Here is a 21,125-nt window from a genome sequence, read left to right as displayed (position 1 = left end):
GATTACCGACGTACAATGAACCAACAAACGCGGGAAACAGCGTACATAAAAAAAAAACCGCCTTTGCTCATAATGAATGTTGTAAAAGCAGGGCTAATTACTGACACAACCAACGGACGGTCAGGTAAATAAATGACGACATGCAATTACCTAACAAATACAGGAAATCAACATGTATAAAAACGCAGTGGCTCATTATTATTTATGAAGATGAAAAATATAGTAGGAATGAGCATAACAAACGGACATTCAAGAGCACGAATAAATGTAAATATATAGCAGCTCACTGAAATAAATATCGGAGTCTGGGATAATTATTGACGCGATAATTAACCAACCAAGGAGTGGAAGAATAGGAAAAACATTACTCGACGTTTGAAATGAGTGATCAGACTAATATTCGAGAGCAGGAATATAGTTAGGTATGAAGCAGGGCCTTAAAATAAAGATCGGAATCTGAGGTAATTACTGTCGCATGATAATTAACTAACAAGTGAGAGCACGAATAGGAAGACAAATTACCGGCCTTTTAAAATGGAGTAATCAAACTAATATGCGAGGGTAGAAATAAAGTTAGGTATAAACCAGCGCCTTGAAATAAATAATGGACACTGGGTAATTACTGACGCACGATAATTAACTAAGAATTGACTGCACGAATAGGAAAACAAACTGCTCGCCGTTAGAAATGAGAGTAATGGAAAGGACGAATATTTGCTGAAGTGTAAGCATTGACAGTGAAGGACGAAGTTGATAAATTACTAAGTTGTTTATGTTAATGTTAAAGACGATGAGTATACCCAGCCAGCACTTGAACCACAGGCTTAGCGCACGCCACCACCCCGCTATACAGAGGTTCAAAGTGAGATGCTTATCCTGCACCTCACCCAACCTCCGTTCAGCGGGGTGGCGGCGTGCGCTAAGCCTGTGGTTCAAGTCCTGGCTGGGTATACTCAACCGCTCTTTTTTTTTGGCCGTTAAAGACGATGACAAGTAATGAAACAGACAGACAGAAAACAGACGAACAAAGGTGAAAAAAATAATGTTAGAAATGATGACAAATAGTGAAACAGACAAACAAAACAAACAAAAATGCAGAACAAAAACGAAAAAGGAAATGTTAGAGACGACGACAAATAGTGAAACAGCAGACAGACGAACAAAGACGAAAAAAGTAAAGTTAGCGAATATAACAAATAAGGAAACAGACAGACAAACAGAAAGACCGACGGACAAAGACGAAAGCATCGCCGCCCTTCTCGCCACTCGGGCGGTAATTAACGACCACGAGCAAGAATAAATATACATAGAACGCAGTTGTTTAAAATAAATTAATATATAGCAGGAGTAATTACTGCCCGCCTCTGCGCTGTGAGGATGGCGGTGATGTTTACCCGGCGCTCGCCTTTTTAATGTTTGTCTGTACGTTGCCAAGATAACTTTTACCCTGTCCGCCTTTGTCTGAAAAATGTCACGGATGTCACAAGCTGATACGCTTTTGGAGAATGATATAAGCTGAATGATGGCAAATAAATGACGTTTTACGGTCTGAAACTGTCTGTCCGTTACCGAAACATATCGTCACCCTCATAAAATAATTGCCAAAGTCATTTTTCAGAGATTTCCAGGTTTTTGTCTACATAAATTTTTCAACATGTGACGCCCATCTTTGTCCAGTTGCCTTGGTCATTCAGCGTTTGAGTGTTCTAGAATTGGCCTTTTCATTTCTGCCTAAATCATAGGCCAAATGAGATAATGACAATTGATGAGTAGAAAATAATGATTTAGGCGCTTTGTTTACCAAGGTGACGATATCAAATATGGATTTACACACAGTCACCAAATACACACAAGAACATCCTTAGGTGAACGCCTCAGACTGATTACCTTTTGCAAACTCTGATAAAAACTAATTGAATGACAGCGGATAAATAAAGTTTGTCTGTTTGTCTGTCTGTTTGTCCGTAACCTAATGATTAGAAAAAATGGATTAACGAAGTCAGCAAATACACATGAAAACATCCTTACGTGAATGTCTCAAACGGAATAGCTTTTGGAGAAACTCAGATAAATCAAATACAATGATGGCGAACAAATAGTTTCTCTGTTAGTCTAATTGTTTTGTCCGACCTTCAACAAAATGTCAAAAAAAGGATTAACATTTACTCTCCAGACATAAAAACATCCTTGGGTAAATATTTGAAACTGATTCGCTTTTTGAAAACTGATGAAAACAATTGAATGGAATTGAATGACGGCAAATAAATGAAGAAAAAACAGACCGGCTGAATGACTTTGCATGACCATATTATTATTATTATTATTATTATTATTATTATTATTATTATTATTATTATTATTATTATTATTATTATTATTATTATTATTATTATCATTATTATTACTATTATTATTATTACTATTACTGTTATTATCATTGAGATCCAAGAAAGCGCATCAAGGAAAAACGAAAAATTTCCTCCCTCGATAAGCAAACATGGATATGAAAAACAAAAGACAGTGACAGAAAAGAAAGGAGAGTAAGTGGAAGGAGGAAGGGACACAGAAAATACCTAATGAGTTAACAGGAGAGTGTTTCCAGGACAGACCACGAGTGTTTTAACAAGGCATCGAGAGTGTCTGAGAGTAGTTCCTTCTCTTCTCTTCCCTTCTCTTTCCTTCTCTTCTTTTCCCTTCTCTTTTCTTCTCTTCTTTTCTTTTCTCTTCTCTTTCCTTCTCTTCTCTTCTCTTCCCTTCTCTTTCCTTCTCTTCTCTTCTTTTCCCTTCTCATTCCTTGTCTTCTCTTCTCTTCCCTTCTCTTTCCTTATCTTCTCTTCTTTTCCCTTCTCTTTCCTTCTCTTCTCTTCCCTTCTCTTTCCTTATCTTCTCTTCTTTTCCATTCTCTTTCCTTCTCTTCTCTTCCCTTCTCTTTCTTTCTCTTCTCTTCTTTTCCCTTCTCTTTCCTTCTCTGAATCCTTGTTGAATGAATGGATGAAGGAATAAATGCAAAAAAGCCGCAGCTGTTAATATGGAGTAATTAAACAACGATAAAAAATGTCAGATAATTAAAGTACCTCGCCTGAAAATAAAAAGAAATATAAACGAACCTGCTTAATGAAGTTAGATGTTTACAAAGAGCATTGAAAAAAAAATACTTCCTTCCTCCACGGCCTAATGACAGAGGAAGTTTTTTGGGAAATGTAAAATACAAAAACGAGACGAACTAATGATAAAGTAATTAATAAACATCAGTGCACCCCCGTCATTCGTTAAAAAAATATATATATAACGCAGGAATTACTAATGACAAAGGATTAATTATATAAATGTTAATGGCACGAGTTCCGCAACACGCCCGGGAAAAACAAAAAAAAGCTCACGGTCAACACCACGACAATTCATTATAAAAGCTAGAATCTGCACAAAAAATAATAATAATAATACAACAGAAAAATATTGATGTCAGAAATTTAAGCATTATAAGCAGAAATACAGGAAAAAGTAAATAAAAGGAATTAATAGAAAAGGAAACGAAGAAATACAGGAAGAAAGAAAGCGAGGAAAACACTGAATTACAAACAAAACAAATACAAGTAAATAAAAAAGAATAAATAAATGAAAAATAACAAAACGCAAACAAAACAAACATACAAAAAATGCACAAATCAATGTAGTCTAAATAACACCACGAAGACAACCAACAACAACAACAACAACAACAACAACACTATCATCACCTAAAGCACCATCATCACCATTACCACCACCACCATCACCACCATCACCACCAATAAAATAAAAACACAAAAAGACAAAAAAAAAAACCATCTCGCAGAAGGAATCCAGTCATAATGGGTTTGGGAGTTGTAATTGTAGGCAAACCTGAGTCATTTTGTTCTCTCTCTCTCTCTCTCTCTCTCTCTCTCTCTCTCTCTCTCTCTCTCTCTCTCTCTCTCTCTCTCAAAATCACGGGATAACATTACATCACCAGGAATTACCGGATGAGAGAAAAATATTAATAGTTATAAATCCTAGAAGGGGAATACTGTTTTATGTGTGTATGTGTGTGTGTGTGTGTGTGTGTGTGTGTGTGTGTGTGTGTGTGTGTGTGTGTGTGTTTGTGTGTGTTTGTGTGTGTGTGTGTTTGTGTGTGGAGAGAGAGAGAGAGAGAGAGAGAGAGAGAGAGAGAGAGAGAGAGAGAGAGAGAGAGAGAGAGAGAGAGAGAGAGAGAGAGAGAGAGAGAGAGAGAGAGAGAGAGAGGGGGGGGAGGGGAAGGAAGGGAAGGAAGGAAGTGTGTGTGTGTGTGTGTGTGAGAGAGAGAGAGAGAGAGAGAGAGAGAGAGAGAGAGAGAGAGAGAGAGAGAGAGAGAGAGAGAGAGAGAGAGAGAGAGAGAGAGAGAGAGAGAGAGAAGAAGGTAGAGAGAAGAGGGGAGAGCGGCGCATCAGGACACCAGGGAAAGGAACTAAATTAAATATCACTCATTTGGAATTCTTCTACTTACTTCTTTTAGAGCGACACGTAGCTAACATTTTCTCTCCACGGACCGTCTTTTTTTATCCTCACCCCCGACCGACCGTCTCTCCTCCGCTCTCATCTGGAAAGAAAAAGATAGAAAATGAGGATAAAAATAACTAGGGTCTCTACCTGTGTATTAATCATCCCATAAAGAGAATTTACTTAGTTTGTTGATTTTTTCTCCTCTCAGATTGACTCTCTTTCTCGCCTTGAAACCGAAAAATGAAATAAAAACGGAACTAAAAAATATAAGACTGAAATAACTGAATAAATATGCGGCGCTTTCCTGCTGAGCTCATCTCCGTAGCTTTGATCTCTCTCGCGTTCGACCTAGAACAAAAAATAATAATAATAATAAAATAAAGCAGGAAAGATGAAAAAAAAGGCGATTTACTTCCGTGCTCATCTCCTTAGCTTTGATCTCTCTCGCGTTCGACCTAGAACAAAACAAACTAAAAAAAAACAAAAAAATAAAAAGTTAAAATAATAAAATGAAGCAGAAAAGATGAAAAAAGGCGATTTACTTCCGAACTCATCTCCGTAGCCATGGTGACCTTTAAGGGATATAGTCTCTCGCCTTCAAAATAAAAAAATAATAAACTACAAACTAAACTTAAACAAAATAAATAAATAAAAAACAAAATTTGAAAGAAATATATAGCGCTTTACGTCCATGCTCATCTCCGAAGCTATGATTTTTATGCGAAATACTCTCTCTCTCTCTCTCTCTCTCTCTCTCTCTCCCCCCCATTCCCATTCCCATTCCCATTCCCACTCTCTCCTTCAAACTAGAAAATAAACTAAAAATAAAAATGTATGAAAATGCGGCGCTTGACCTCTGTGTTCATCTCCGTAGCTATGACCTTTAAGCGAAGTCTTTTTACCTCCCCCCCCCACACCTGGCCGCAGCATCACTCCTCATCATCCGGGTAATGACGCCACTTAGCCCACCTGAGTGCCCCGCCAGGTGATTTGAATAAGGTAAGACGCCACACACTGCACTCATTACGGCCTAACAACACCCTACAGGCACACTCTATTAACCCTCACCGCCGCCGCCCACGCATATAAGAGTACACACACACACACACACACACACACACACACACACACACACACAACACACCTGTACACCTGTCGATACCTAATAGACAGAGAAACACATACATATACACATACAGATACATAGAGACTTACACAAATCCAAACACACATACACATACACATACTAAAAACGCAAGAGCATCAGAACACACACACACACACACACACACACACACACACACACACACACACACGCTACCACTTAATATTCAGCGTGCAAGCCCTTCACAAAATCGCCCACACCCCGGAGCACAATAAAGAAATATTCCCTGCACTTCCGAACGAGGGAAAAGCTAAGACTCCCATTTTTCCCGGGCCGGCAATCCCTCGCGGGGGGACTGAATAAAACCTCCAGAAAAGGACAGATAAAAGAATAATGTTGAACTGCAGGTGTTAGGCGCAAAACTGACCCTGCGACTCCCCCTTTCAGAACGCTCTCTTTTCCACTTTTTTTGCTCTCTTTCAAACTGACCGGTACTCCCTCCCTTTCACCTCTCTTTAAACTGTACCTGTCTATCTCTCTGCCCCTCTCTCTCTCTCTTTTTCCATCTCTTTTTGCCTATTCCAAAACTGACCCTGCGACTCCCCCTATCAGAACGCTCTCTTTTCCGCTCATTTTTTTGCTCTCTCTCTCTAAAACTGACCTGTACCCCCTCCCTCTAACTTCTCTTTAAACTGAACCTGTTTATCTATCTGCTCCTCTCTTTCTTTTTCCATCTCTTTTTGCCTATTCCAAACTGACCCTTCGACCCCGCCCTTTCAGAACGCTCTCTTTTCCACTCATTTTTTTTCTCTCTCTAAAACTGACCGGTACTCCCTCCCTCTCACCTCTCTTTAAACTGAACCTGTCTATCTCTCTCCCTCTCTCTCTTTTTCCCTCTCTTTTTGCCTATTCCAAAACTGACCCTGCGACCCCCCCCCCCCCTTTCAGACCCTTCTCTTTCCCACCCTTTTTTGCCCTCTCTAAAACAGACCATACTCCCCTTATCCCCCTCTCTTAAAACTGAAGTTGTCTATCCCTCTCCCCTCGTCTCCCTCTCTATTCCCCTCTCTTTTTGCTCCTTCTAAAACTAACAGTACTCCCCCTCCACCCCCTTTTATTACCCCATTGACCTCTGAAAACTGTGTCTGTTTATCCCTCTCCCTTCCCTCGCCCTCACTCTTTTTCCCTCTCTTTTTTATACCTTTTCTAAAACTGACGAAACTCCATCCCCTTCTCTCTTTCATCTTTCCATTTACCTCTCAAAACTAAACCTGTCTGTACCTTTCCCCTCGTCTCCCCTTTTTTCTCCCTTCTCTTTTTTTTCTATTCTAAAACTGACAGTACTCACCATTCCCTCCCCCTCTCTTTCATCTTTTCATGCCCCTTTTAAAACCGAACCTGCGATCACTCATCCCTCTCTCTTCCCCACTCTTTTTCCCTCTCTAAAACTACCAGTACTTTCGTCCCTCGTCTCTCATGCTTCGCTCTACCTCTCAAAACTCAATCTACGACCCCTCACCGCTCCCCCCACCCGCCTTTCTCCCCCTTCCCTTCACTTAAAACTTAAAACTTCCCTTAGTCCCTTATTTCATCTCTCTGGATCCCCTCTGTACCTTATTCCACCGCCTACCCCACCCCTCCCTCGCTCCCTCTCAAAACTGAATCTACGACCCCTCCCCGCTCCCCCCACCCGCCTTTCTCCCCCTTCCCTTCACTTAAAACTTAAAACTTCCCTTTGTCCCTTTTTTCACCTTTCTGGACCCCCTCTGTTCATTATTCGACCGCCTACCCCACCCCTCCCTCGGTACATTCCCTCCCCTTTCAGAAACTAACCTGGCACCCCCTTTACTTTCCTCCTTTCTCCCTCCCTCTCTCTTCACCCTCTCCAGAGAAAAACTTTTCACCCTCCTCCTCTTCCTCTTTAAAACCTCTTCCTCCTCCCCCTCCCCTCGAACGACTCCTCGCACTCTATTCCTCTCTCCCTCCTCTTACATCCCTCACCGTCCCTCTCAGCCTCTTCCTCTTCCTCCCCTCACCCTAAAATTCACCCTTACTTACCCCAACCTCCTCTCCCTTCCTTCTCTTTCCCTCCCTCTTTGAAAATGACATTGGCTCTCTCTTTTCTCCTTCTCTCTCCCTTTTCTTCGTCACTCCCTGAAACTGACCTTGACTCTTCCTTTTCTTCCTCCCTCCCTCTTTCCCTCTCTCTCCCTGAAACTGGCCCTGGCTCTCCCTTTCCTCTCTCCCTCTTTCTCTCTCCCTAAAAACTAACCCCGGCTCTCCGTTTTTTTCTCTCCCTCCATTTTCCTCCATCCCTGACACTGACCCTGGCTCTCCCTTTTTTCCCTGCCTCCTTCTTTCTCTCCCTGAAATTAACACTGCCTCTCCCTTTTCTCCCTGCCTCCTCGTTCCCTCTCGCACTAAAACTAATCCTGGCTCTCCCTTTTCTTCCTCCCTCCCTCTCTCTCTCTTTCTCTCTCTCACTGAAACAGACCCTGGCTCTCCCTTTTCTTCCTCCCTACCTCTCTCCCTCTTTCACTCTCGCCCTGAAACTGACCCTGGCTCTCCCTTTTCTCCCTCCCTACCTCCCTCCCTTTTCCTCTCTCCCTGAAACTGACCCTGACCTCTTCCCCTCTTCCCCTCCCTCCTCCTTCCCACGTGCATACCCTCCGGCTGAAATTGGCCTTGCTCCTCCTCCTCCTCCTCCTCCTCCTCCTACTCCTCCCCCCACTCCTTCCTCCTTCATACCTCTCCTCCTCTCGTCTGGCTGAAATTGACCCTGCTACCCACTCTCCTCCCTCCCCTCTCCTCCTCCCCCCTCCGCTCTTCTCCCTCCCTCCCTCCCTCTTGCTCTGCCTGAAACACTTTCCCACTTTACGTAAAATAAGCCTAACACACCATTTGACATGCTAACACGACGCCCGGCCACTCGCTGGGCGCGCAAAACCCATTCGCGAAAAAAAAATAAAAAAAAATAAAACTCCAAAATTATCTAACTTTCCTCGCATCAATAATACGTGGAGCGCGGCGGCGGCGGCCAAACACTGGGGGGGGGGGGGGGGGAGTAAAGGAACTAAAACAAATAATAAAAAACATAACAATAATAGCGATGATAGAAGGGAGGGAAGGGGAGGGGAGAGGGAAGGGAGGGGAGGGGAGGGGAGAGGAGGGGAGAGGGAAGGGAGGGGAGGGGAGAGGGAAGGGAGGGGAGGGGAGAGGGAAGGGAAGAGAGAAGAGGGGAGGGAAAAGGGATGAAACGGCAAAACAAAGGAGAGGAAATATTAGAACAGAAATAATACAAAATGATAACAAAGATGGCGATGATACGGAAGGGAGGGAGGGAGGAGAGGAGGAAACAGCATAACAAAGGACAGGGAATAAATGAACAAGGAAATAATACAAATGGAAGCAAAAACAGCAATGATGGGAGGGAAGAGGAGGGACGGAGGGAGGAAGGAACGGAGGGAAGGAGGGACTGGAAGGGAAGGAAAGAGGGACTGGAAGGGAAGGAAAGAGGGACTGGGAGGGAGGGAAGGAGGGACTGGAAGGGAAGGAAAGAGGGACTGGAAAGGAGGGAAGGAGGGACTGGAAGGGAAGGAAAGAGGGACTGGGAGGGAGGGAAGGAGGGACTGGAAGGGAGGGAAGGAGGGACTGGAAGGGAGGGAAGGAGGGACTGGAAGGGAGGGAAGGAGGGACTGGAAGGGAAGGAAAGAGGGACTGGAAGGGAAGGAAAGAGGGACTGGAAGGGAGGGAAGGAGGGACTGGGAGGGAGGGAAGGAGGGACTGGAAGGGAAGGAAAGAGGGACTGGAAGGGAAGGAGAGAGGGACTGGAAGGGAGGGAAGGAGGGACTGGAAGGGAAGGAAAGAGGGACTGGAAGGGAGGGAAGGAGGGACTGGAAGGGAAGGAAAGAGGGACTGGAAGGGAGGGAAGGAGGGACTGGAAGGGAAGGAAAGAGGGACTGGAGGGGAGGGAAAGATGGGTTGGTGGAGGAGCGATGAATGAAACGGCCTAAACAAAGGAGAGGAGATGAAAGAACATATGAATACAAGTGATAATAATAATAATACCAATACTAGGAAGGAGGGAGGGAGGGAGGGAGGGGTGAGAGAATGGGAAGGGAGGGAGAGGTGGAAGGGAATAAAGAAAAGGAGAGGGAACAATACACCTGACAAAAATAATAAAAAGAACAGTAATAATAATAAGTAATAATAATAATAAGCAATATGAACAGTAATGATGGAAGAAAAAGAGAATGAAGGAAGGATAAAAAGGGATGGAATGGAATAAAAAAAGGAGAGGGGAAAAAAAACTAATAGAAAAAACACCGATAATAATGATAAGAGTAATAATGCGAAAAGAGGTGAATGGGAAAGAGGGGAAGGCTGGAAGCAGATAAAAAGGAGAGGTAATGATGGACCTAACAGACATAACGCTAATAATAATAATAACGAAAAGTAGAGGGGAGAAAGGACTGATGGGGCGGGGATGAAAAGAATAAAGAAAATAATGCTACAAAGGAGATAATGCAAATGATTCTAATAACAAATATGAAAGGGGAGAAAAGAATTATGGTGGAGGGGACAAAGAAACTAAGCAAAAAGGTGCAATGTAGAGATCATGCTAATTATAAGGACAACAGGAAAAAGAGGAGGAGGAGGAATGTGGAAAAGGAAAAAATATACCAAAAAAAATCACTACATAAAAATAACGCTAATGAAAGCAATAAACGCCAAAAACGGAAAGAGGAAGGAACGATTGGGACAAGAAATAAAAAAGGTAAAACAAATAAAAAAAAAATAATACAAAAATCGGCACAAATATTCGTAACAACAGCAATAAAGAGGAAAGGAGAAACAGAACGGACGGACGGACGGACAGACGGAGGTAAAAGAAAGTGAGAGGGAAAGCGATGGAAAGGTCAAACAAATAAAATAAAAACTACAAAAATCAACACTAATATTCGCAACAACACCAATAAAGAGGAAAGGAGACACAGAACGGACGGACGGACGGACAGATGAAGGCAAGGGAAAGGGAAAACGATGGAAAGGTTAAACAAAGAAAAAAAAAAGCTACATGGCAATAACTCCGGCAAATGACAATCATTCACAGGAACAATGCTTCTTAATTTTCAGCTTCGACTGATTTTCCGCATTTGTGCCCCCGATTCTTGTCCGCTGAGAGGTGAATATTAAACTGGGGCAGCCTGGCACGGGAGGGAGGCGGAGGAGAGGCGGGAGGCAGGGAGGCAAGGGAGAGAAGAGGCTTGGGAGGGGGGGAGAAGCAGACGAGGAACAGCGCCAGTGAGAGAGAGCGAGAGTCAGAGGGGGGAGGGGGGGAGCAAGAGACCCAGGGGATGAGCGAGGAAGGGAGAAGGAGAGGGAGAGGAAAGGAGAGGGACAAGGAGACGGAGGGAGAAGGAGAGAAGAGGAAAAGGAAAACCAAGAGAAGCAGGGGATAGGAAAGGAGAAGGGAAGGAGGAAGAAAGGACAAGGAGAGGGAGAGGGAAGAGGAGAGGAAGAGGAAAGGGGAGGGACAAGGAGAGAAGAGGGAAAGGAAAATAAGAGAAGCAGGGGCTGTGAAAGGAGAAGAGAAGGAGGAGGAAAGGACAAGGAGAGGGAGAGGGAAAGAAGAGGGAGAGGGAAAGAAGAGGGAGAGGGATAAGGAGATGAAGGGAGAAGAAGGGAAAAGGAAGAGGGAAAGGAAAGAGGAAAGAGGAGAGAAGAGGAAAAGGAAAAACAAGAGAAGCAAGGGCTGGGAAAGGAGAAGGGAGGGAGGAAGAAAGGACAAGGAGAGGGAAAGGAGAGAGGGAGAGGGGTAAGGAGATGAAGGGAAAAGGAAGAGGGAAAGGAAAGAGAAGCTGGGGCTGGGAAAGGAGGAGGATAGGAAGATAAGAAGGAGAAGGAGAAGGAGAAGAAGAGGGAGAGGCGACAGAAAGGGGAGAAGCAAAAAAGGCAAGGAATAAACTGGGAAGGGAGGAAAGAGAGGGAGGGAGAGAAGAAGGAAGGAAGGGAGAAGAGAGCGGAAAGAGAAGCACGGATAGGGGAAGGGGATGAAATGAAGAGAGGAAAAGAGAGGGAGAGAGAAACGTGACAGGAGAGGCAAGAGAGGGAGAGAGTGGGAGATGGAGAGTGAGTGGGAGAGGAGGAAGGAGAGGGAAGAGGGAGAGGCAAAGATGAGAGGGGAAAAAAGAGACAGGGGAGGGAGAGAAGAGGGGAAAGCCATTAAAGGAAGGGAGAAGGAAGTTGACGAAAGAGGAAAAACTGGAAATAGAGAAAGAAAAGGAAATGGAGAAGAGAAAAAAATGGCAAAACGGAGGAAAACGGGCGGAGAGAAAAAGGGAGATGGAAATGAAATGAGAAAAAAAGAAAGAAAAGGAAAGAGATAGGAGAAAAATAGCTAAAAGGAGGAAAAACTGGGAAAAGAGAAAACGGAAATGGAGAAGAGAAAAAAATGGCAAAACGGAGGAAAACGGGCGGAGAGAAGGAGACGGGAGATAGAAATGAAAAAAAGATGAGAAAAAAGAAAAGAAATGAAATGGAGAAAGGAGAAAAACTGCTAAAAGGAGGAAAACGAGTGGAAAGTTTAAACTCGTATGGATAAGAGGACCGCGAAAAGAGGGGAAGAGGAGGGGAGCAAGAGAGAATAGAAGATAAAAGAGGGGAAAGGGAGAGAGAGAGAAAGGCCTGGAAAAGGAGGAGTAGAGGGGGGAGAACAGGAAGTGCATGAGAGAGGAGAAAAAGATGCAAGTACAGGAGGGGAGAGAAAGGAGAGATAGAAGGGGGAGAAAAGAGAGGGAGAGGAGAAAGGTAAAAAGAGAAGTAGGAGAGGGTAGAAAGAAGGGGAGATCAAAAGAGAGGGGAAAGAGTGAAGAGGAAGAAGAGGAAAAAAGAGAACGGAGAGAAGGGGAGAGGAGGAAAGGGGAGAGGACAAATCGAATGCACAGCAGGAGAGAAGGGGAGGAGAAAAAGGGGAAAGGAGAGGAAAGGAGAGGAAGGGAGAGAAGAAAGAAAGGAACAGTGGAGGTGGAGGGACATGGAGAGGAGGGAAGGGAGGGAGACTAGGGTTAAGGGGAATGAGAGAAGAGAGGGAGAGAAGGGAGGGGGAGGAGGAGAGAGGGAGAGAGGGAGGGAGAGAGGGAGGTCAGGTCGCTTCTCTCTGCTTTACTAAGGTAAGGCTGGTGCCGAGTGCCACACACACACACACACACACACACACACACACACACACACACACGCGCTAGCTTGCCTTAAATAAATATATATATGACCGAGGTAGGAGGGACGAAGAGACGAGGAGGAGGAGGAGGAGGAGACCTGGAGAAAAAGAAGAGAGAAAATGCAGGAGCGTAAAGTGAAAAAGAAAATCTCGTCTTGCTTTGCCAAATGAAATGAAATAGTACGCGACGAGGCATTGTCCGCTTAATTAGAATCACAAAATATCTGAAAAATAATGCCTCGCGCGGCTCCCGTTCAGGCGGCGAAAATATGACGGAATTATTATTATGGAGCTCGCGGGGCGGCTTAAAAATTTCAAACTTGTTTTCTTCTGGGCGCCTTTTTAATACGGTTCCGGAGTGGCGGCGAAGGTTTTATTGAACTTGACGAGGTGACGGACGGGCGGACAGGTAAACAGAGACGCGGCGGCGGGATTACGGAGAGACAGACGGGGAAAAAGACGGATAAACAGAGAGAATATGAGGAAATAACACAAATAAATATGTAGACAGACAGACAAGTAAACAGAGACGCAGCGGCGAATATACGGAAAGATAGATGAGAAAAAGAGACGGATAAAGAGACAGTATGAGAAGATAACACAGACAGACAGACAGGTAAACAGACACGCAGCGGCGGATATACGAAGAGACAGACGGGGAAAAAGACGGGGAAACACAGAAAATATAAGAAAGTAACACAAATAAATATGTAGACAGACAGACAGGTAAACAGAGACGCTGCGGCGGGACTACGAAGAGACAGACGGGGAAAAAGACGGATAAACAGGGAATATGAGAAAATAACAAATAAATAAATGCACAGTAAATATGTAGAGAGACAGACAGGTAAACGGAGACGCAGCGGCAGATATACGGAGAGACAGATGAGAAAAAGAGACGGATAAAGAGATTGTATGAGAAGATAACACAGACAGATATACAGGTGAAAAACAGCGGATATACGAAGATGGACAGGGAAAGGAAGACGGATAAACGAAGACATATAAGATAACACACAAACAGATACACAATGAAAATATACAGATAGACGAAAAGCAGATATACAGACAGACAGGCAGGTGAACAGACGCAGCGGTGGATATACGAAGAAATAGACGGAGAAGAGAAGAATAAACAGAGACAGCTGACACATAGAGACAGGTATAGTGTAAGAATATAGACAGACAGACGGAGCAGCAAATATACGTAGAAACAGACGGGGAAAGAGACGGATAAACAGAAAGATCATGAGAAATAAACACACAAAGATACATAGCGAGAGTATACAGACAGACGAAATGCAGATAGAGAGACAGACAGACAGGTTAACAGAGACGAAGCAGGGAATATACAGAGACGGAGGCGGATAAAGAGACAGTATAAGGCAGACAGGCGGTGAAAGAGACGAAAATATTGATGGATGGACGGGAAAGGAGACGCATAGACAGACAGAGAATATGATAAAGTGACACAGGTACACAGTTCAAATATAGGTAGACGAAGAACAGATGTAGACAGACAGACAGATAGATTGACAAACAGTAAGACAGAAAAACAGACAGAGAGGCATGTTACGAATATGATGAAGTGAAAGAAGACACACACACATACGAAGTCAGACAAACACAAACTAATTTCTGAATATGCCGTGGTGACAGACGGAATATGACGTGGTGACAGACAGAAAGACAGACAGGAATACAGATACGGGGAGAGGAGAGACGAACAGACAGCGCAACCAATAAACAGACAGACGAGCAAATAGAGATAGGGAAACAATTAAATGAACGTATAGACAAATTATTGAATATGATGGCGATGCAAATAGAATAACAAAAAAAAAACAGATAGGTAGACAATGACAGACAAAAAAGACAGAACAGACAGACAGACAGAAAAAAAGCCATACTAACACTTTTTTTTAATTGAACAACCACAAAGATAACTACCCAAAATATAACTGACAAACAAAAAAAATATAAACAGCAAAGTACCAACAACAACACAACAGCCAGCCAGCAACAGCCACCGACCGACAGCCAGACAGACCCAAACAGACAGCCTGAGTCTTCATTACTTCTCTACTTTCAGCAGGATGGATATATTTACATTTTCCAGGAAACTCGCGCCATCCCCGCAGACTTCAAAGTGACTAACCGCAACAAACACACGCCAACGAATACTTATTGAAGACACGCGCCCCCCACCCCTCAACCCAACTACCCAAGCCACCCAACCTTTTTTCCCCCACCCTAACCCCTCTCCACCTCAACTCCACCCCTCCGACTATTACTCCCTTACATCCTCCTCACCCCTCCCCCCCCATCCCAAACTCCCCAACCCTTCTCCCCTTCACCTCCACCCCTTCCATTGCTAATTCCTCACATCCTCCCCATCCCAAACATTCCAACTCCTGTCCCCCTCATCACCTCCTCCCCTCCCACTATCTCACCTCCCTCACCTCCCCCCTCTTCCTCGTACCCCGCCTCGCCCACATCAAATATCCAAGCAAAACACACACGCCTGAACGTCAAGCCACACATAGCGAAAATATCTCCCCCCCAGTGATAATAACAGCTGCTAATAAACCGGGAAAAGATTCGGGTGCATTTGTTAATTAGCGATGCGAGGCGGGGATGGCAGTAATAATGGTAATAATGATGATAATGATGATGATGAAAGTGATGATGAAATACTCTTACCTAACACTGCCTTTATTTTTATTTTATTTTTTACGGGAAAGTGTGTGTGTGTGTGTGTGTGTGTGTGTGTGTGTGTGTGTGTGTGTGTGTGTGTGTGTTACAGATAGTTTGTGAGCTAGTCTACCTGGTTTGTGTGTGTGTGTGTGTGTGTGTGTGTGTGTGTGTGTGTGTGTGTGTTTTTCCCGTTATTAGGTGAGGATGGTGGTGATCAGTGCTGCCAAGGTCGCTTTTTTTTTTTTTTTTTTTTTTTTTTGACTTCTACATATCATTTGGGAATTTTTTCGTGTGGGGCTATTTCTGTGCTATTTTTGCCTTGAAAGTTCAGGGATAACCGCAATAATGGTGGTGGTGGTGGCAATGGTGATAGTGGTGGTGGTGGTGGTGGTGGTGGTGGTGGTGGTGGTGGTGGTGGCGGTGATGGTGGTGGTGGTGCAGCCGCGGGATCCCTTATCTCTTGCCGGCCGCCGGAATCATGGACATCCAGATCTGTGTATAATGACTCGCGGAACAAAGGGAACAGAACCACAGGGAGCGTTGTTGTCCGCGCGGAGGCCGTGAATTCATGGGCCTCGTGTAAGTCCTTCCTGCCGGCTGAGTGAACCCCCTGAGTGAGCCGAGCCGCCGTACCGCCTCTTTTATCCTCGCGCGCGCCGGCCGGCTAATAGGGAATGGGAAATCCTGAGGACGCTAAACTGTAGCGGGCCGGCTGTCGCAGCGGCCGTGTAAATCCTTCCCGTCTGGCAGAGTGGATCGAGGTTGAAACAGCGACTCTTTACTCCAGTTGCTTTCAGAGTCTTTCAGCCGATGCACCAGGAAGTTATTTTGGTGCTGGCCGCGTTCTCCTAACCAAGAACGTAAATCCAAGAACGACGTATAAGGAAATGGTATAAATTTACATCACGACGCCACGATAACACTCTATTCAAACCACTAACAGATTGAGGCCGACCACAAGCGCCATTCATGAGTGCTTACCCGCGCTAAAGGCCAACACATAAAATAACAATTGTATAAAATCAACTTGGTTTCATCTTGAGTTAAGAGAGAGCCTTCAGACAACAAGCGAAACGAGCAAAACTGTTCCCCCTGCCCCGCCTCTCCCCGCGCCGCCGTGTGTACGAAGACGACTACTGCATCAAACAATCGTTCTCGAAAACACATCACGTACTTCAGAAATTCCGGTCCGGTCGCGTCCCCAGTTTGAAAACACCTACTTTATTCCCTCGCGTGTCTGCCGGCTAATGCGGGGCTACTTTGGGGACACCCGAGGCAGGCGGTGTGTGGAAGGCCGCCTGTCAGGTCGTGTAAGTCCTCTCCGTGTGGCTGAGGAAAGGCCTGTACAGACTGGTCTTCCGGTCAGCTCGGGTCTTGTTCTTACATAACGTCACCAGATAATAATGCTCACGGAAACTGTGATAAGACAACGTGTAGCTGCCTATGAATATTCTGACGGCTTGAGACAATAATAATTACGCATTCCTATACCATTACCTATATTTACAATTTTCAAACATATTTTCTTCATATTTTATTCCAATTTATCACACTACAGTTTATTGGGGAAAGCGTTATGGGATGAGAGCCAGGGATGCACGCTGACTGGCAGATCTGTCGACACAGTCCTCGGACTGGAGTGAACCGAGCCAGCCACTGAGTCTTTATCTCCTCGCGTGCCGGTCAGCTGACGGCGGGCTACCTGGAGAAACCCGAGGAAGGTTAACTGTGGCGGACCAGCTGTCGCAATCGGCCGTGTTTCCTGCGCTTCACGAGCCTCGCACGCCACAGACTCAAGGGCCGCGAGGCACTGATGAGCGGAGTGCCGGAGTGACTCAACTTGTGCTACTAAACTTTTGCTAAACTGGAGGTAGTCAGGGGGTCAGGGGGTTAAGAAACAGCATAAATAACCAGGGGAGGGGGGGATTACGGAGATCAGGGGGTTAAAAAATCAAGGGTGTGCAATATTACAAGAAGGATCAGAAGGGGCAAGGAGGTGTCAGACGGTCAGAAGGAGGAATCAGGAGTCAAAGGGTGGTCAGGAAGCAGTCAGAGGGGGTTAGGGTGGATCAGGAGAGGTCAGGGGGAATCAGGAGAGGTCAGGTCGGAGTCAAGGGGAGTCAGGGGGGTCAGGGAGTAGCAGCAATGAACGGGACGAGGCCAAGTCAGGGAGATAAAGTGGAATCAGGGAGTATCAGCAGGAGGTCGTGTTGAATCAAGAGCCACTCGCCAGATCACTGTAATTAGCACATTGCATTTTCCGGTTCCTGACCCAAAACAATTACAAAAGACATCAATAATTAAAAGTTTCGTCAATAACTCTAGTTGAATATCGTTATTTGTTTGGGAACGACAGTTTCAGGTCTGGAACCGATAAATTAAATGTTCTGAGCACGATAATCTGATAACCTTAATCAGAGGTCAAGGTGGGATCAAAGAGAATCAGAGTCACAGGTACAAAATGGGAAAGAGAATCAAGGGAGTGTCCGGGAGTATCAGGAGGGGTGTCAGGGTGTGTCAGGGGGAATCACAGGGTCAGGGGGAGATACAGGGTCAGGGTCAGGGGAAGATACAGGGACAGGAAGAGATACAGGGTCAGGGAGAGATACAGGGGCAGGAAGAGATACAGGGTCAGGGAGAGATACAGGGTCAGGGGAAGATACAGGGACAGGAAGAGATACAGAGTCAGGGGAAGATACAGGGACAGGAAGAGATACAGAGTCAGGGGAAGATACAGGGACAGGAAGAGATACAGGGTCAGGACGAGATACAGGGGCAGGGAGAGATACAGGGTCAGGGGAAGATACAGGGACAGGAAGAGATACAGAGTCAGGGGAAGATACAGGGACAGGAAGAGATACAGGGTCAGGACGAGATACAGGGGCAGGGAGAGATACAGGGTCAGGGAGAGATACAGGGGCAGGAAGAGATACAGAGTCAGGGGAAGATACAGGGACAGGAAGAGATACAGGGTCAGGGAGAGATACAGGGGCAGGAAGAGATACAGGGTCAGGGAGAGATACAGGATCAAGGGAAGATACAGGGACAGGAAGAGATACAGAGTCAGGGGAAGATACAGGGACAGGAAGAGATACAGGGTCAGGACGAGATACAGGGGCAGGGAGAGATACAGGGTCAGGGAGAGATACAGGGTCAGGGAGAGATACAGGGTCAGAGATATAAAGGGTCAGGGGAAGATACAGGGGTAGGGAGAGATACAGGAGCAGGGGGAGCTAAGGGGGCAGAGAGTCGCAAAAATAAACGGGAAGGAAGATCAAGGAATATCAAGGAGTGGGGTCAGGTGGCAACATGGGGGAGGTCACGTCGGGGTCAGGGGGGAGTCACGGAGTCAGGGGGTCGAAGTAATGGTCGGGACGGGGTCATTACACTCCGAGGCGAGGCAAAGCGAGAGTTCCCCTGCAATGGCCCTCTGAGACCCCGGGGAAGACGCGACCCGGGGCAAAGTTTGGTGTGTCGAGAGCATGTGTTGGCAATTACCGAACTCCCGACGTAACCCGCGAAATAATGAGGCGCCGGAAGATAAAAGAAAAAAAAGGAAAAAAGAGGAAGGAAATGAGAGAGAAAGAGAACGGCCGCTATCCTAATGTCCTTTCCACAAATCTGATTTCATGTCCGACTGTCATTTTCTGTTTTCTTTTTGTGTTGTTGTTGTTGGTTGTGTTGTTGTCGTTTCTGTGCCACGGTTTTGGTGGGTGATAGGGGTTGGTGGTTGATGGTGGATAGTGGTGGTGGTGGTGGTGGTAGTGAATGTGATGGGAGGTTGGAGTTGGGTACAATGGGTAAGTTGATAAGGGGGTTTGGAAAGGGAGATTGAGGAGGATGGAAAAGGTATATGGGCGAGCAGGAAGGGGTCAGAGTACTATGTGAATGTGTGTGTGCGTGTGCGTGTGTGTGTGTGTGTGTGTGTGTGTGTGTGTGTGTGTGTGTGTGTGTGTGTGTGTGTGTGTGTGTGTGTGTGTGTGTGTGTGTGTTTCAGGTCCAGCACTGAAAACAACAAACAGAATTCCCTCGCTAAAAGTTTGTGCTTCCTCCTCAGTCAAAACGAGGGAGGCGAGGTGAGTGGTGTGGTGTGGGAGGCGCAGGTAACACGCAGGTAACGAGGCCAGGTGAGTGAGGCCACCAATTAGGTCCAGGTGTGAGAGGGAGGAAGGAACGGTATGATTGGCTGCTATTCACGTCTTGTGCTACCCGTGGACGAAGAAAAAAAAATAAAGGAACGGTTCAAAACACAGGTGGACTAATTGAGAAAATAACAAGTTTGGCTCAAAGGGAGTAATAAAGTTATTTTTTTCTTATTTCTTACTGCTGTTATTTCGTTTGTTTAAGCCTTTTATTGCTTTTTTGTTGCTTTGATCCCCTACAAAGCTGCATAATTAAGAAGTTTATTGTGTTTATGTTGATATGACTTTTACTCACGCTCACGCACACGCATGCACACATACACACACGCACATAGACAGATAGATAGATAGATAGAGATAGATATAGATAGTTTATTGACTACACAAATAGACAGAAACACAAACAAACAAACAAGTAAGCAATCAATACCATCAACAAAGACTAACCCATCCCGAAACACTGGGACACACACTTACAAAAACAAACAGCTAAACACGAATATAAACACAATAAAAGCACAAAGCGCGCACACACACTCTCTCTCTCTCTCTCTCTCTCAACTGTATTAGAATTTGCGCGCTCGGATTCCACACGCACAAGCTTCCTCAGACCCGATTCACTCCTCGTCAAAACTCCGCGCCAGTCTGCAGGAGTTTTTCGTGTCGCTCGCAAGTTTTAATACACTGTAGCCTGCGTGGCGCGGTGCTCAATGGGGCCAGACAAGGCGGAAGTCGGCGGGGTGAAGGGACGAGTACCGATGAGCAGGCTGGGTGAGGCTGAGTGAGGGGCTGAGGTTTAGTTAGGTTGGGTTAGAAAGTCGAGTTTAAATGGCACAGACATGGGAGAAGTCGGCGGGTGAAGGGATGAGTATCGATGAGCTGGCTGGGTGAAGGTGGGTGAAGGTGTGAGGTTAGGTTAGTTTAGGTTAAGTCAGGTGAGGTGAGGTGAGGTTAGGTTAGGTGAGGTTAGGTTAGGTTAGGTTAGGTTAGGTTAGGTTAGGTTAGGTGAGGTTAGGTTAGGTTAGGTTAGGTGAGGTGAGGTGAGGTGAGGTTAGGTTAGGTGAGGTGAGGTGAGGTTAGGTTAGGTTAGGTGAGGTGAGGTGAGGTGAGGTGAGGTGAGGTGAGGTTAGGTTAGGTGAGGTGAGGTGAGGTGGTAGATATCGGTTTAAATGCTTCAGACAAAGGAGAAGGCGATAGGGTGTTGAGATGAGCAGCGATGAGATGGATGAGCGAGGTTGGGTGGGTGAAGGGGTCAGGTTAGGCTAGGTTAGGAAGTAGAGAGGTTGGATTAAATGACTGACATAAAACAAAGATCGATTGAATGAAGGGATGGGCAACGATGACTGGGCGAGGTTGGGAAGGGGTTGAATTAGGTGAGGTTAGATTATGAAGCAGAGAGATTGGTTTTATTGGTTCAGACGAAGAAAGGATCGACGAGGTGAAATAATAAGTAGCGGCGAGTTTG

General features: G+C 45.3%; 1 pseudogene; it reads right to left on the bottom strand.

Moving 5' to 3' along the window:
• Window positions 1–824: 824 nt before the first annotated feature.
• LOC127006841 (uncharacterized) lies at window positions 825–20,739 on the bottom strand (annotated as a pseudogene).
• Window positions 20,740–21,125: the final 386 nt, after the last annotated feature.

This window comes from Eriocheir sinensis, chromosome 33 (genome assembly GCF_024679095.1).
Source record: "Eriocheir sinensis breed Jianghai 21 chromosome 33, ASM2467909v1, whole genome shotgun sequence".
Taxonomy (NCBI): Eukaryota; Metazoa; Arthropoda; class Malacostraca; order Decapoda; family Varunidae; genus Eriocheir; species Eriocheir sinensis.
Note: the sequence above shows the minus strand (reverse complement) of the source record. Positions and strands in the feature narration are given on the sequence as shown.